We start from the raw sequence: 16,059 nt of genomic DNA, 5'->3' as shown, positions 1-16,059 counted from the left end.
TCTAAAATACACTTAGGGAACATTTTATTACCCCAGACCTGTAATTAAAACATTGGTTTTGCTTTCCCCCCCATCACAATCATGAGCCTCAAAATGTTTTAAAATATCAATAAAACAAGAAAAAAAAGCCTTTTTAAAAAAAAATAAAATTGAATTCCAAACTGTTTCAAGAGCCAATATTACAGCGATGAATTGATAGTGCAATATTTTCTTATGGAGGTTCCAGTAATGATTGAATTTATGATTTATCACACTGTACTACCCCATAATCAACACAACCTCAGAAAATGCAAGATCTCAGCAACAGGTAAAAAGCAGTTCTGTCAGGGTCTAGGAAAGGGCTTTTTCCTTTGATTTTCAATGGTGAAAACCATAAAGGATATCATATCAATGAGTGGACTAAACCAAAACACAAGCAACTGAAGCAAAGGGAAAAAATTATATATCCTCTCTAGCCATGAATAATGTTAAATTAGACCAAAAGCAGAATCTGGAAGAACCAATAATAAAACAGAACACACACAACACTGGGAAACCTGCCATTGATATATTTTGTAGCACCAAATGTACAAAGGCTCAAGTATAAACTGTGCAGCTAGTAACTAGTTCATTGTACTTCCTCTGAGCTTTAAAAATATTTTCTTAAGCACAACTAGCCAAAGAGTCTTCAAATACATTTGCTTTGAGTACTGGTAATTCAATGCTAACACCAAACCCAGGTTAAAATAATACATTCACACACAGATCTGGAGATTATGTATGACATAATTTTCCATGGGAAATTATGATTGAGCAGAACATCAGGAATTTAACAAATCTGTTTTTCAGTCATTTTAGAAGTGAAATCTGACCAGAAAAGCTTTCTTTACAAACTAATCTTAAAAGACATTCATCTTTTTTCTCTACTTCCTGCAAAATTTCAGGAAAAAAACCCCACTGCTATTCCAAAGTGTGACTCCCTGGAGAAAATGTACATACAATGTTTGCAATTACTAGGAAAAGTCCACTGCAAATTGAATTTATTACTTTACTAGTGGAAATTCAGCAGCTGAACTAACAAAATCAGGTTGAGTGTTGATTCTTTTTAATAACTGCCTCTTATATCACTAAATTTTATTTCATGTTACCTCTCTGTTCTGCCAATGCCAATGCAGGAAGTTCATAAATGTGAATCCTCAGGAGGCTTACACGCATCACTGAGAACAGTAAAATGAATGGTTACACATCTGCAGTCTGAACTTTGAGATGAATACAAGCAAATAGTGAATGCGCATTTTTCAAATGATTGCACCCATTATTTTCCACTGACTCATGACTGCTGGCAGAAATGAATAATACATTTTAATATGCAGAGGTTCAACAATCACAAGTACAGAGAGTATGTATGTGTATGTATCCATCTTCTCTGCATACATAATATTAAAGCTGTAGGTTTTCATCTGTTTTTTATACTTAAACATCAAATAATTTGTAATGCAGAACTGTAAAATATATATAGAATACTGCATCAATCATATGAAAGTACAAGTGCTGTCCAGCATTTCTGTAAATCCTTCATTAAATCTAGATTTGAGACTGAACCAAAGACTTACATGGATCAAGTCATGGTCACTTGGAACACTGAGAGACATAAAATGCTGTGTTATTTCATGTCAAGATTATTTGAGCTCTCTTCATTATTTCAAAGAATATTAGGGACAAATACAGTGCATTCCACAATAAAACCAGTGCTTATGCCTTTAAATTCAGGAGGCAACAGTCCTGAATTTAAGTCCTTGCTAAACAAGGACTGGGAAATCAGCTGAACCGAGTCCTGAGGTATTTTACACAACTAATACACTGCTAACGTACACACAAAAAACACAGATGTGTAACTAACTTTCATTGTCAAATAAGAAGGAATAAACTCTGTGAATACTGATAACGTCTTGCTCTGCATCTCTACATTCCCTATCAGGCTTTGTAACACACCATATGCTACTTCTCAAGACATCAACCACTACATGCCCTGCATGGAAATACACAGAAAAAAGGAAAATTCAACCAGTATATCCTAAATGGTGGCTGAAAGTGTAAAGCACATGTGCCACCTAGAACCACTGCAAAGCAGCACAATACTTTACTACAGTAAATAAACAGCATAGAAGAAAACGTGTGTGTACACTGCCCTTATACTTACTTGAGCAAGACTTTGGAGATGCGCATTTGAGGAGAATTAAGCAGAACATTCAAGAAATTAATGGTTCGATTTGGTTCCAAATCAACTTGAGAAGAAACTGATACATAAAAATATGCACGGTATTTTGATTTAACAACTTTTTACTCCAGGTACAATTTGAAAAGTACTGTGCTGTCAAAACAACTTCTGGTCTTTTGGCAAAGGCAATGAATATCGAACATCTGCAGGGCTGTTGTGAGTTCATGAACTACAGAAATAAAAAATATGCCTTCTTTTGGTAGCCTAGTTCTTATGTAAAAATCCAAAAATAATACACCCTAGTAACCACATCCACAAGGAACCAGATACTTGGCCCCAAAGTAAGACAGAGCAACATAGGGCTTATGGCAACTACCACTGCTAATGTAGGCTCCAGCACTTATGTTAGGATGAAATCAAGCATAGCAGAACTCAGCCTTTCCAAATCATGCCTTAGTTTAGGGGGAGGTGGAGGATTCTGTGTCAACGTCTTTAATAAAGCAGATGTGACTCACTGCATTCTTGTTTCAAACCATAAACTGAGGTTTCTCTTCCTTCTCTGAATTAGTGGCAGCAGCACTGGGGGCAGTTGCACTGGGGCAGCAATCCTTCATAAGTTTTTGCTCAGTGCAATAATTTAAAGTAAATTATATTATTTGATACTTAAGTTTTGTTATACGAATCCTCACCTTAGTTTTTCTCCTTAGTACTTTGCATCCTTATTCACCTTATCTTCTTCAGGTACTGATCACAGAAAAATATGGAACCAATTTAATCAGTATATCATCCCCATAAATCTTCCTAAGCTGCATTTTCTTTTTGCTGAAGAACACATCTCATTTATAAGTGTTGTTTCAATAAAACCAAGCAATTGAAAATATCTTTGTTTAACATACTTTTAATGTTGAAAACATCTGTTAGGTCACGTTAGGGTTTGAGGTTATTTTACTCATTATTATTTTTACATAGATGAGTAAAAGGAATTTTTCAAACACTTCCTTGCATCTTTGTTTTTCCCATTTAAATTACTCAGCCTGAATTCAGTAATTGTCCAGTAGAATTTCAACACCCTGTAGCCCCATAGTGGCCTGCTCAATTATTTCTAGAAATATCCTGGAAAATAATTAATGCCAAACAGTGCTCTTAAGTTTGCAACATTCAAATGCTGTACTTGAAGTTAGAAATTTAGAACTTGCCTTATTTACATTTCCCTGCCAAAATCCTGCGTTCAGTCCCATGATGATCTTTTGCTTCACGTGAGCTTTAATTATAAAGACAAGGGAAAACTCCTATGTACATAGATTCTCTGCTTCAAGGGTCAGAATACACCAAGTATATCCCCCATTTGTGTGAAGCCTATGCACTGTCCTACTCTCTTGTGGGAGGTCTGTTTTCTCTGCAACCACCTTCCTGTGGTTCCAGTCTTCCATCTACACCCTTTTTTATTCTCTCCTTCTATATTTTTGACTGTCAGTTCCACTGCCCACCCTCTGTGCCCTGAAACTGACTAGAACATCTAAGAGCTACAATCTAGCAAATTCTGATACTCCAAATCACAAAGCTGAATTTTCCATTGACACAAGTTGAATTCCACAAGCAGTCAGGGCTGAGGTGCACCAGTGGGTAACCAGCATTACACATCAATTTGGGATGTGAGCCAGTCTTACGCAGGGCACATCACACAGAGCCTATATCTGTGCACATGGTGCCCATGGACCAAAAGAACCAAACCAAAGCTTGAACTCAAAAAAATCAGAACTTATGCTCCCTGTCACTCAGACCAACCCACTTTCATTTGAGACTACTTGATGAATAAAATAAATTTGACAAATACTACATGCATGTATTACAGGTTTTACTTTTACTGTATTTACTTTTAAAGCAAAAAAGATTGAAAATAATTTTTAAAAATACTATAATTTCTACTGGAAACATTAACTTTCCTCTGACTTAGAAATGACACTTGACCACTAACATCTATGCTAATATTTTAATTTTCACAAAATTAAAATTAAGACAGTAGAGAAACTGCACAGTATTTCATACTTTATTCTATAGACTATGATGTTATTTGCAAAACTCCTTAAAAATTAATCAGTGCAAACTACTGTAAATTTAAGCACTGTCAAAAAAGAACCTTTTATTTCCATTATAGTTATTATAGTTTGGTGGAAACTGGAATATTCAATGAAAAATAGGTAAACTATTCCTGAGAGACATCTATGCCCCTGAAACCAGAATTCTGTCTTCTGAAACTGTCATTATTTTCTCATTTGAGAAATAGACTGCAACTCTGCAACTGCAGCTCTGCAGCTATACAATGCTATTCCACATAGAACACTGCTATCCAATATCATTTGTTTAAAATGCTATGGGCAGCAGATACAACCAGCACTAGTATTCAGCTGTGCAGCTATTAGTGCTGTAATAAATTGTGGGATGAGGTGGCAGAATACCAATTAGAAGTAGTACTATTATTTTAAGCTGAAATTTTGGAGCATCTTCCAATTCCTAAAACCCTTCATTAAAAAAAATGAAACTATGTTAAAGAAATGAACCTCACTACCTCACTACATCAAAACCTACAATGTTACAAAATTTATGCATGAGCACATTTCTTTGCTTGTACTGATTTTGATGCAGGGACTAAACTGAAGGATCCCACTTCAATGCTTTGCAAAAGGTGATCTGTCTTACACAGAGCACACCCTAACTACTCAGAAATACCAGGTGTGCATTTTCATTTCCTGTGTTCCCCCATCCAGCATTTAACTAGTCTAAATTTATTTGAAATTTTAGACTGCCGAAGCCCTATAGCAAGCGGAAGATATCCTTGCAGCTTTTTTTATGGATACTCAGGAAAAAAGTAATGTCCAAGTGTTTGCAAACATTCCTCAATTAATTCACAGTCTTACAGTATTACAGGATAAAAAAGCACTATTATCCCCATCCAGAGGCTGGAAACAAAGGGGCTTACAGGAAGCCACAGAAAACCACAGCAGAAGGGCCAGAAGGAGAAGCATGGGAGCACACAGGTGTTCCTGTGTATCCGTCCACATCTCCAGACTGTACTGATGACTGCCAGAAGTGGGAGGTGACGCTCACTGCAGTTCACTTATCCCATATACCCGTCACCAAAAGGTTTAATGAACAGAAACTAAATAAGAAAGCACACATCTTTCCTGGCTACAGCCATGCGATGTTTTGGGTTGTGCTTAGCAGCGCGCAAGCCATCACACAGCCAGCGACACAGGCTATTCCCTGTAACCTTGTGTGTATTCATTATAACAATGTTTCTTCTTTTCACAGCGCTTCACAGAACTACAAAACAGCTGAGGATGGAAACGAGTTCTGGAGATCACCCAGTCCAACCCCTTGCCCATGCCTCAGCTAGAGCCTGTTCCCCAGGTCTGCATCCATGCGGCTTTTGAGATCTCCAAGGATGGAGAAACTCCACAACCTCTGAGAAACCCATGAAAGCTCTTGGCCACTGTGATAAATTGCCTCCTCAGCAAGGCTGCTGATGACATCAAGCTGACAGCGTAGTTGACACTCCTGAAGGGTGGGATGCCATCCAAATGGACCTGGACAGGGTCAAGATGAGGGCACATGGGCTTGAGATGAGGTTCAGAAAGATCAAGTGCAAGGTGCTGCACCTGGACTGGGGCAATTCCCAGTACCCATCCAGGCTGGAGAATGAAGGGATTGAAAGTGGCCCCAAGGAGAAGGACTTGGGGGTGCTGGTGGGTGAGAGGCTGGACATGCCCCAGCCATAGGCACTCACAGTCCACAAAGCCAGACGTGTCCTGGGCTGCACCAAAAGCAGTGTGGCCAGCAGGGTGAGGGAGAGGAGTCTGCCCCTCTGCTCTGCTCTGCTCTGGTGAGACCCCACTGCAGTATCCAGCTCTAGGGTCCCAGCACAGGAAAGACAAGCAACTTCTGTATCAAGTCCAGAAGGGGGCCACAAAGATGATAAAAGGGGTAGAACATGTCTCCTGAGAGAATTGGGCTTGGTCAGCTTGGAGAAGGCTCTGAGGAAACCTTATTGTGGTCTTTGGTACCTGAAGAAGGCCTAAAACAATGCCAGAGAGGCATTTTATACCATGACTTGTGGAAATAAAACCAGAGGCAATAGTTTCAACCTAAAAACCAGCCAGTTTAGTTTGGGTATTAGGAACAAATCCTAATTTGAGGGACTGGTGAGGCACTGGAAGAGCTTACCCAGAGAAGTGGTGGATGTGCCAACACTCTGAACCTCACAGTTTGAAGGTGCTGGAGCTGTTCAACATTAAGTATTAATCCTTTTCATAACAAAAATATTAGGCACTATTTGATTGCTACATTACAAAAAGATGTTGCTACTGTCATTTTGCAGTTCTCTACTATATTTTATTCTCATAAGCAAAAAGAATTAGATAATTTATTCAAGACCATGTGTGGCAGAAACCAGGCTTAGCTTGCATTCTTGTGCAGCATCCAGTGAACTAAGGCTGTTCTTTTTCCTCAGAAAGGTGTCAAGGACAGGAGTAAGAAACACTTCTTTTAAAGAACTGTTTGATGAAAGATAAGAGAATATTTTATTTATTTTAGTTTAACCACTTATCTGGAAACAAAATATTTTCTTGGCAGACAAGTAAGCTGTAGCATTCCACCAGGCTGAAAAGCTCAGTTTCACCTTACTCCTCTACAGCACATCTCATGTCACAATAACAAACAAGAGTCTATTTTGTATTCCTCTTTGTCTGACAGTACAGATTTTATATGAAATATTTTTTAGCATTAAAAAAAAATTGCACTAAATAATCCTTTTGTGTTCTAATTTTTAAGCCATGCTTTCTCCTTTGTTAAATAGCATTGAAAGTACACAGTGAAAGAATTAGACACTTCACAGATGTTTTCAGACTATATCATTAGTTACAGATCAGTTGGTTTTTTGGGGTATTTTTGTTGGTTGGTTGATTGTTTTTAATGTAGAAAGAAAATCAATTTCTGCATAAAAATTTACTAAAATCTGATGCGCAACTATACCTGTTGTCAAACTTCACTCATACAATATAGTACCTTAATAAGAAAGTTCACTGACTTCATTTTCAAGCAGATTGAGTAATTTAACAATTAACCTGACAAACCAAAAATAATCCTTACTACATCAACGAAAAAAAAAAATCCACAACCAACAATAAAACCCCCACAAACCAAAACAAGAAATTCTTAGCAGTGCAAGGATCTTCCTTGAAATGTTGAAAAAAACATACACATTCCTTCTCTTACAAATAATTCCAAATCCTTTTAACAGATTTGGATTATGTTTTATATATTATAGTGACCTTACTGTTATTAATAATACTTCTTATCATTCATATAATTTCACTTTTTTTCCCTCCATGTGCTCTAGATTCAATGTTTTGATAGAGAACACTTTAAAAAGCTCACTTTCTAACATTGCTTCTTTAACCTGGTCTCTCATCTGGATTTTAACACATGCAAAAATGTATGGCCTGGATACGATGATTCTTTAAGGCTGAACTTAACAATCAAATTTGGAATAAGGACTATAAAATTAATTTTCGGAGGGCAAATTTGCCAGAAGTCCCTCTGACACACTAAAGCCCTTCTACAATTCCTTACAGAGAAGAATTAAATAGAGAGACAGTCAGTTAAACTCCACAGAAAAGCAGACTACCTCAGTATAAAGAATAAGGGGCTCGCACCCAGATGCGGAGCATCCACCAACAATGCTGCAGGAGGCATGAAGTGGGCATGCAGTCCTGAGTTTATGTCAGCATGTGTAGGCTGGTATCCACAACAGTGCAGATCTAGAGAGGACAGTTAAAAATAGCAGTGGAGACAGACGAAAGCAGACTTCAGCATGGTTTAATAATCTGTCCAGAAGGCTTGGAAAGCCCTCTCTTAAGTCTAGGCTGGCATGTCCTCACACCACATACAGATCAAAGCAATTACAGAGCTGTCTGCATGTCCTGCAATCACACTACTCGACTGCAGTGTAGACACATCCAGAAAAAGTGCTACTGTAGATATGTTCATCTAAAAACTGCATTTGCAAAACGAAACGCCTGGAAGCATACTGTATAGCATATGGGACCTGATGAGGAACATATGCTGGAGAGAGGGTCCATTTTGCTAAATTCCATTAGCTGGAATTGTGTTCCCTTTACACTCCTGTACCATGTGCTGGTTGGCCTCTCTTGAATCCTCTCTTGAGGATTCACAGAGTCAGGCCAGATTAACCTAAACCTTCCAGGACAGCAATTCACCGAGCTTTACCATCTACAGAAGAGACACCATACACTCTACAGGCAGCTGGGAGAAACCTTGTGACATGTAAACAGCACTCATTCCTCTCCATTCCAGTGCAGAGCCAATGCTGGGTTCTGAACCCCAAACCCAAGCAGGCATATTAGCTACCTACTGATTCAAGGACAGTCATTTCAGAAGAACATCAAGACACCAAAGCCTTTATCTCTTAGTGCTGCTGACAAGGGCAGAACTTACTGTGATGCAGAAAATCCAGAGCTGATAAAATCCTTCAAATTCAGGACCTCCTCTCCTCCAACAGCGGTTCGCTGCATGGCAGCAACACTTCAACTACTTTACTGGCTCTAGCCTCGACTGGCCACAAAAAAACAAGCCACGACATCCTCTCAAGGATGGCTTACTATCTTTTGTCCAGCAAGTGACCAAAGGGATCCACGAGTGTTCTTAAACTGACTGCATAGTGAATGATTCACTCTGAAGAGATTTTGTGTGCATTTTGCTGTCTTAACTTCTTAACTTAACTTAGCTTCTTAACTTAACAAGAAGTTAAGAAGGAATGTAGTTATTCAGCATATTTTGCTGCCTTATCAGCAGAGTATAAAGACACACAAGAGCTAATGTTGACTCAGACAATTAAAGACCTGGGAGGAATTGGATCACAGCAGCAGTGATTACATATAGGCCAATTTACCATGGGAAGAAGCAAGCTAGTAAAATACATAAAGTTTTGGGTGCAGGGATAAACATTCTGTGCTGCTGCCTGTCTCTTTGTGGAAACCCTGAGCACATGCACAGTTGTGCTCCAATTAGCTGTCTGGACCGGAGCATCTCAGCGCTCAAACACAACAAAACCTCCAGTCACCAGGCAGTGCAATTCCAGCAGATTCCACTACACTGGGAGAAGCTACTGAGTGCATTGAAGAGATGCCCTGCAGACATCTTGACAAATTGTAAGGCTGAGCAATCACCATCCATATGAAGCATAACAAGGGCAAGAGCCATGTTCTGCACCTGGGACAGGGCACCCCTGGCTGTAGGGACAAACTGAAAGGCTGGAGAAGGAATGAAAGGTCCTGTGGAAGAGGATCTGATGGTTCTGATCAAGGACAAGTTGACTATAAGTCAACAGTATGCCCTGGCAGTCAAAAGGCCCAACCATATCCTGGGGTGCATCAAGCACCTGGACAAATTCCTTTACCTTATAAATGTGAATTTGGTAACTACACAAGCACTACTCTCAGTTCTTGTCAACAAAAGAACAACACCCCACATCCTGGGGTGCATCAGGGATAGCATCACCAGACCAGCAAGGGAGGGGATTGTCCCTCTCTGCTCTGCACTGGGGCAGTTTTGGGTGTCACAACACAAAAAAGACATTGAGCTGACAAGAAAGACATTAGAGAGTGTCCAAAGTGGGGTAACAAGGATGGTGAAGGGTCTTGGGGTGAAGCTGTGTGAAGAGCGGCTGATGTCACTTGATCTGTTCAGCCTGGAGAAGAGGAGACTGAGGGGAGACCCCACAATAGTTACAACTTCCTCATGAGGGAAAGAGGAGGGGCAGGCACTGATCTCTTCTCTATGGTGACAGTGACAGGACCCAAGGGAATGGCCTGAAGTTCTGTTAGAGGAAGTTTAGACTGCATTTCAGAAAAAAGTTCTTCACACAGAGGGTGAAGGTTCTTCACCCAGGGAAGAGGTCACAGCACCAAGCCTGTCAGAGTTTCAATGTTAATGAGAAACAAATAATTAATGATGTAACTCACTTTCCTGGTGATTCCATTCTGTAACTCAAGGTAAGTTTTTGGCCATGTCCTAGCAACAAGCACAAATATTGTTCTTTATCCAGAGCTCAGCATATGAGTTTGCAAAATGGTAATATCCTAGATATTAATATAATTTGGACATGTAACTGAAGACTCTTTCCACATAACAAGAGGAGAAATGAGTACACTTACACGTAGCACAGTAAAATGTGGGTCAGGGAATATGACACAGCTTATTTACCTTACTAGCACTCTTCTGCTTCTGTGCTGCTTCTGTGTGCGATATATTCCCGAGATACATTTTGCTTCATTTTGTTTGGCCCTTTTTTTGTTTGCTTTTAAAAGCATCTTGGAGACAGCTTTTACAAATATTCAAATAAGTGTCTTAACAGGCTGACAACTTCAATATTTAAAATCTTCAGCCTATTCAAAAGCAGCTCACGTGATCTTCATAAATTTACTACTGTGACTCAACTGGAACTGACAGCATAGCATTCAAAAGGCAGAATATTTACATCCAAACTTTAAAGAGAACATGAGGAATGTACAGGCACATATAAGCAGTCAAAGGTATTTCCTAATTCTATAAGAGGCCAGTCAGTATGGCAAGACCCTGCAGAAGAACTACATGGATGAATAATACACAGAGAACCACAGCTCCAAATCACAATCACATGCATGCCCCTATCATGCACATCACAGATTCACAGAATGGCAGGGATTGGAAAGGACCTCTGGAGATCATTGAATCCAATCCCCCTGATAAAGCAGGCTCACCCAGAGCAGGTTGCACAGGATCATGTTCAGGGTAGTCCAGGAAGGAGGCTTCACAACCTCTCTGGGCAGCCTGTCCCAAGAAAGCTATGCAGCACAGCCTGATTTTCAGTCCCAGATGTAAACAAGTTGGTTAAAATGGGGGAGGTTGAAGGGAAGTGCTAAGTTCCTGATTAGAATTTCATTTTAAATGGAAAGCTCCAGACAGATTCAGTAACAATAAAACAGAAGGGGGGAGAAGGGGGAGGATTTATATATAAGAAGAGGTCATGTAGTACACTGTATTGAGTTTAAAAGATAAGTAAGACAATGCTTTTTTTATCTGGTATAAACAAAAATAATGCCAGCAGTTTGACTGCAAACAATAATTGAGGAGGAAATTGAACCAAAAAGGAAATGATTACAGCAAACCTCACAAACCTAATGCTATGCTTTAACCAGAAAAAATACACTTTCAAGCACTGCTTCATAATTCTTTATGAAGTGCAAATTAGGCATAGTCACATTCAAAATTTTTTTTTGGTAAATTTTGTAAAACTTTGTAAACACTCCTTAACATACCTAATGAAGGATTGCCCTGATAGCCAAACTGTGGAGGCTGAATTGTACTTTTCTTTGATAACCTTCAGACCTCTGAATCACTTAGTGCTTTGTTGTAGAAGATGAAATCACAGTTCCACCTTAGACAGGTAAATAGCAGACAATATTTCTACCACAAAAAAATAATTAATTATTTTCCCCCACAAGTCTAGAACTCTCTTAGGGACTTAAATCAATAAAGTATTTGATGCATATATTCTATCTTCTTGTTTCCAGTGGTTCCACTGTGCATGTAAATCTATTGTAAAACCATATTTGCATTTAAAGAGAAATTCCCTTGTGTTTACTATGCACCTGCTTCATGTAAGCCTATCTTTTCTACCTCCTTTGAGAAATAACAGATCTGCCAGAAAAAGAGGGAGCTCAGACACAATGCTACTCCAAGTCCTCCTGCCAATTATCTAAGCACCATTTCCTTCAGTTTAGTTTAGTTATGGTCCTATTCAGACAAGAGCTGAAAAGAATTACTATTTGCCCTTCCAAAATCCAATGTTTCTCAAATTTTTCTAACATACTTTTCATTTTGACAGTGATCATATAGATTTCAACTGTAAAAAAACACTGGATTTGCTAAGCAACACACAGTAAAGCACTGGCAAATAGTGACTTACAGACTTGCACATGAAAAATATAAACTTTTCTTTATTTTACTTGGCATTAATTCTAATTATCATGGCTGCATAAGGAAGGATGAGAATATTCTCCTCTTGACATCTATCTGAAAAGAGATGCAGCTTTATTCTAGTAAAATTGAAAAAAAAAAATGTTCCCTGCCTCCTTAGTCATGATTCATGGGCTGCCTCTGGAGCTTCACACACACAATCAGAGACAGACAAGGGTGCAGATAAAGCTCTGCCACACACCTCATCTAGTCAGCTGAAACATTTGAACACCAGATGAGGGAGATAACTTGCTGCATCCCACAAAGGCTGCTGAACTACTGTATTTGTGCTCATGAGGTGCAGCATCACCACTTCAAGACACCAAATAATGTCACAAGGACCATTATCTTGGCACCACTGCCAACAGGACTTTTGTGCTGCTGTCTGTGACAGATGTGCCACCCCACGGAGCTGCTTCTGGCTGTCTGCTCCCCCCTTCTTGCTGACATATCTGGCACGTGGAGGCAGTGCTACTTGTGTGCCTCCATTTCAGAGGACAGAAGCTACAGCAGCTGCAGCAGGGCTGTCATGCTTTCCCCTTCCTGCTCCTAATTAGACAAGTTTCCAAGGACAGAGCTGCTGTGGAATTAGGTACGGGTCTGAGACATCCTGTAAGAGGACTGTGAGAAAGAGAGCTGTGCCAATGCAGGTGGTGTTCCACCTCAGGTGTGTGTCAGATGAACACTTCTTGCACCTGTGGAGTCCACCTGGGAACAGACTTCAGCTGCCAGGAAAAATGGACAGTTGGGAAGCAGAGGGATACTTCAGAGTTTTTCAAGCTCTGTTGATGCCCAGTCAAGAAACAGTTACAAAATACCTAATATTTGGGATTGTGGTTTTGCAATTATGAAATAAATGACTTATCACTGATTCACAGTACTCCAGGAAGGGACTGAATCTTCAAGGGTACTTTCAGTCACCTTATCCAAGCAGACTAATTTTACATCAGCTCTTTGTAAACTTGGAACCTGGCCCCAAAGAACTAATGACATACTAACTTTCCATATTGCTGTCACTAAAGAAAAAGATATTAAGCCAAGCAGCTTCTAGCTAACGTAAGCTACTATCTTCTACAGAACTTCCTTACCTGAAAGACTGCCCAGCTCCTTGTTCCAAAATGACACTTAAAAAACTTTTTGAGTAGCCCGCACTGGACTGCTTGCTCAAAAAAGAAGGAGATTTTTTTTTTTAACCAGTCTCCTTGAATTTGGAGGTCACTATACACTGGGCCAGTACCCTGATGTAGTTTTATTTTACTCACTTTTTCAACAAGCTGCAAGACACACGCGTGCTTTCTGCAGCACACTGAATCAATGACACAGACCAGAAATCACAAACACATGAAAAATAAGTGAACTGCTAGTTTAAGACGGTGTAAGTGACTGTATTAAGCAGAATGGCCAGTCTGCACAAGTCAAGTCTTATACCACATACCCTTTACAAAGGGAGCCTTTTCATTACAGGCCTTTTCACAAATGGGCTATAGTGAGTGATGAGGCAAGTCTCTTTGACTACTGAACAGGCCAAATTCTAATTGTTTCATTCAGATGAAAAGTGCTTCTCATTGCGTTTGAACTACCTCTTGAGCAATCCCCCAAGCCTGCTCCTGCAACCAGTTTTGCAGCTTACCTGCTAAATCTTCAAAATATGGCTACAGTATTCCACAAGGCATATTTGCAGGCTTAGCAGTATGAAGACTGTAGTTTACCAAGGTTATCAACGATGAGCTCACACGTGAGTGAGGTGCAGAGGATTTTAGCGTGAAGAATCTCATGTTTATGGGTGACAGTAAGGCAACAGATCATGCTTTTTATGGCTTGCTGGAAGCACATGCAGTGCACATAACTCCTAAATTCAGTAAGGGCAGGACACTATTAAAAGTCTGCTACAGCATGCTTCACAAGGCTAAATGCATGCACATTGTTCAATATAATTTCTGGCTGCAGGATCAGTGCTATTTGCACAAAATATAAAATTATTTTGATTTCCCAAAGGTATGATTGTGTATCTTTCTTCAGTCAATTAAATAACAGAAAAGGGTCCAACAGTCAACTGATTTGCTTCAGAATTATTTTTTTAAAACATTTTTTCAGCTATCTTTTGCTACTGGAATGCTAAGGTATAAAACCAGGCTAGGATGTTAAGATTTTCCATGGAAAACACAAGCACCAGCAGTTTTTTGGCAGGTTTTGGGGTGAGGGGACTTTTCAGGGACCAGTTATGACTGATCTCTGTAAGAGATGCGGCTTTAAGCCAACCATGTTCTTTATACATCCAGTACCATCAGAACCTGATCCTCGAGCTCTTCTTTGTATAAATTACATCTGCTCACATAAAGCACTCATGGATGCGAGTACGAAAAAGGTTTGATCCCCGCTGTTGCAAAAACACGATTTCGGACTGACCCAAGTACAAGCCTTGGAGCATGTTTCTACCAGACAACTTGGCATTTGTTTCCCCACAGTTACAAACATGCAACTCCTACTTGACTTTCTTCCAGATTTCGGCTTGCCCGGCGGGACAGGAGGGTGCTGGCGGCTGGGCGCCCGCCCGGACGCCCGGCTCCGAGCAGAGCAGCGGCAGATCTGCGGCGGGGACGAGTGTCAGCGGCTCACACTGCGCTACCAGGGCTTCGCGGCGGCACTTCGCGCGGCTGACATCACGTATGTGCTCAGCCCCAGCGAAACCCCCCACGTTCAGCCCTGATTTCATGCGGAAAGCACTTCCCCGGGGCGGGCTGGCGGGGGCCCGGGCTCGCCCCCCGCCACCGCTCGCTGCCGCCCGCGTCTCCCGCCGCCCGGCAGCCCCGCTCCGCCGCCCCCGGAAACGCATCGGCGGGGGAAGCGCCTCCAGCGCCACCCGCGGGGCTCCCCGGGCTCGGCTCCGCGCCCCCTCTCCCACTGCCCCGGGGGCAGCGCTGTCGGCGGCAACAAAGCCCCCGTCTGCTCCGCTCCGCTCCCCTCTGCTCACCTCACCCCTGCGCTCCGCTCGGCCGCGGCCGTTCCACGGCGGCCGGGGTGATGGAGACGGAGGAAGGACCCAGGTGCCGCCTCTCGGCTGCCGCCCCCCGCCACTCCCCGCCGGTGCAGGCAGCGCTCCGGCAGCGGCCCGGCTCCCGCCGCCCCGCCCTCCGCCCCTGCCCTGCCACCGGGTAGCGGCCGGCAGGAGCGGGAGGAGGAGGACGAGAGGGAAGGGAGAGGGAAGGAGGGAGCGAGGGACGGAGGGAGGGGAGGGGGCGGCCCCGCCCGGCCCCGCTGCGTCACAATGCGGGGGGCGCTGCCACGTGACCGGCGGCGCGGGCGGGGGCGCGGGGGCTGCGCGGGACCCCGCGCCGGGGCGGGAGCGGCGGGACGGGCCCGGGCCCTCGCCCCCGGCCGCGGCGCTGCCCCCGGAGCCGCCGCCCCGCCGCCGCCGCCACCGCCCCGCGGGTCCTGCGCGCGTCGGGAGCGATTGCCCGCGGCGTCTGAAAACGCTGCTCCGGCGTGACCAATGCGAAGCGCGTGGCACGCCGCTGCTCTAAAAATAATGGAAATGCAGAGCTCGAGCCTGAAAATGCCGCGTTCGGTCCGCTCGCATCTGTTTAAAATAAAACTCGGTGGATTTGGGGTAGATTTTTTTTTTTAATCTGCTATAAAACCTGGAAAGCCTCGCTGCTTCACTCTTGTTCGCAGGTTCACGAGGACAGAGGCGGTGGCATCCTTGTACGCCTTCCCTTCGAGCTGGTCCCACCCGCCTTAGCAGGAAACCAGCGTTTTCTCAGACAGTGCTGCTAAAGGTGCTACTGCAC

General features: G+C 42.2%; 1 protein-coding gene across 5 annotated transcripts in view; it reads right to left on the bottom strand.

The window, feature by feature from the left end:
- Nucleotides 1–15,495, bottom strand: part of LOC119695508 (synuclein alpha interacting protein) — an 88,506-nt gene extending 73,011 nt beyond the window's left edge. For 4 of the 5 annotated variants that reach the window (XM_038124172.1, XM_038124171.1, XM_038124173.1 and 1 more), the window contains exon 1: nt 15,243–15,495. The gene's annotated coding sequence lies outside the window, so the exon portion shown is untranslated. The remainder of the gene's footprint in view (nt 1–15,242) is intronic. The other variant, XM_038124175.1, reaches the window with a different exon arrangement.
- Between the last annotated feature and the right edge of the window lie 564 nt (nt 15,496–16,059).

This window comes from Motacilla alba, chromosome Z, assembly GCF_015832195.1.
Source record: "Motacilla alba alba isolate MOTALB_02 chromosome Z, Motacilla_alba_V1.0_pri, whole genome shotgun sequence".
Taxonomy (NCBI): Eukaryota; Metazoa; Chordata; class Aves; order Passeriformes; family Motacillidae; genus Motacilla; species Motacilla alba.
Note: the sequence above shows the minus strand (reverse complement) of the source record. Positions and strands in the feature narration are given on the sequence as shown.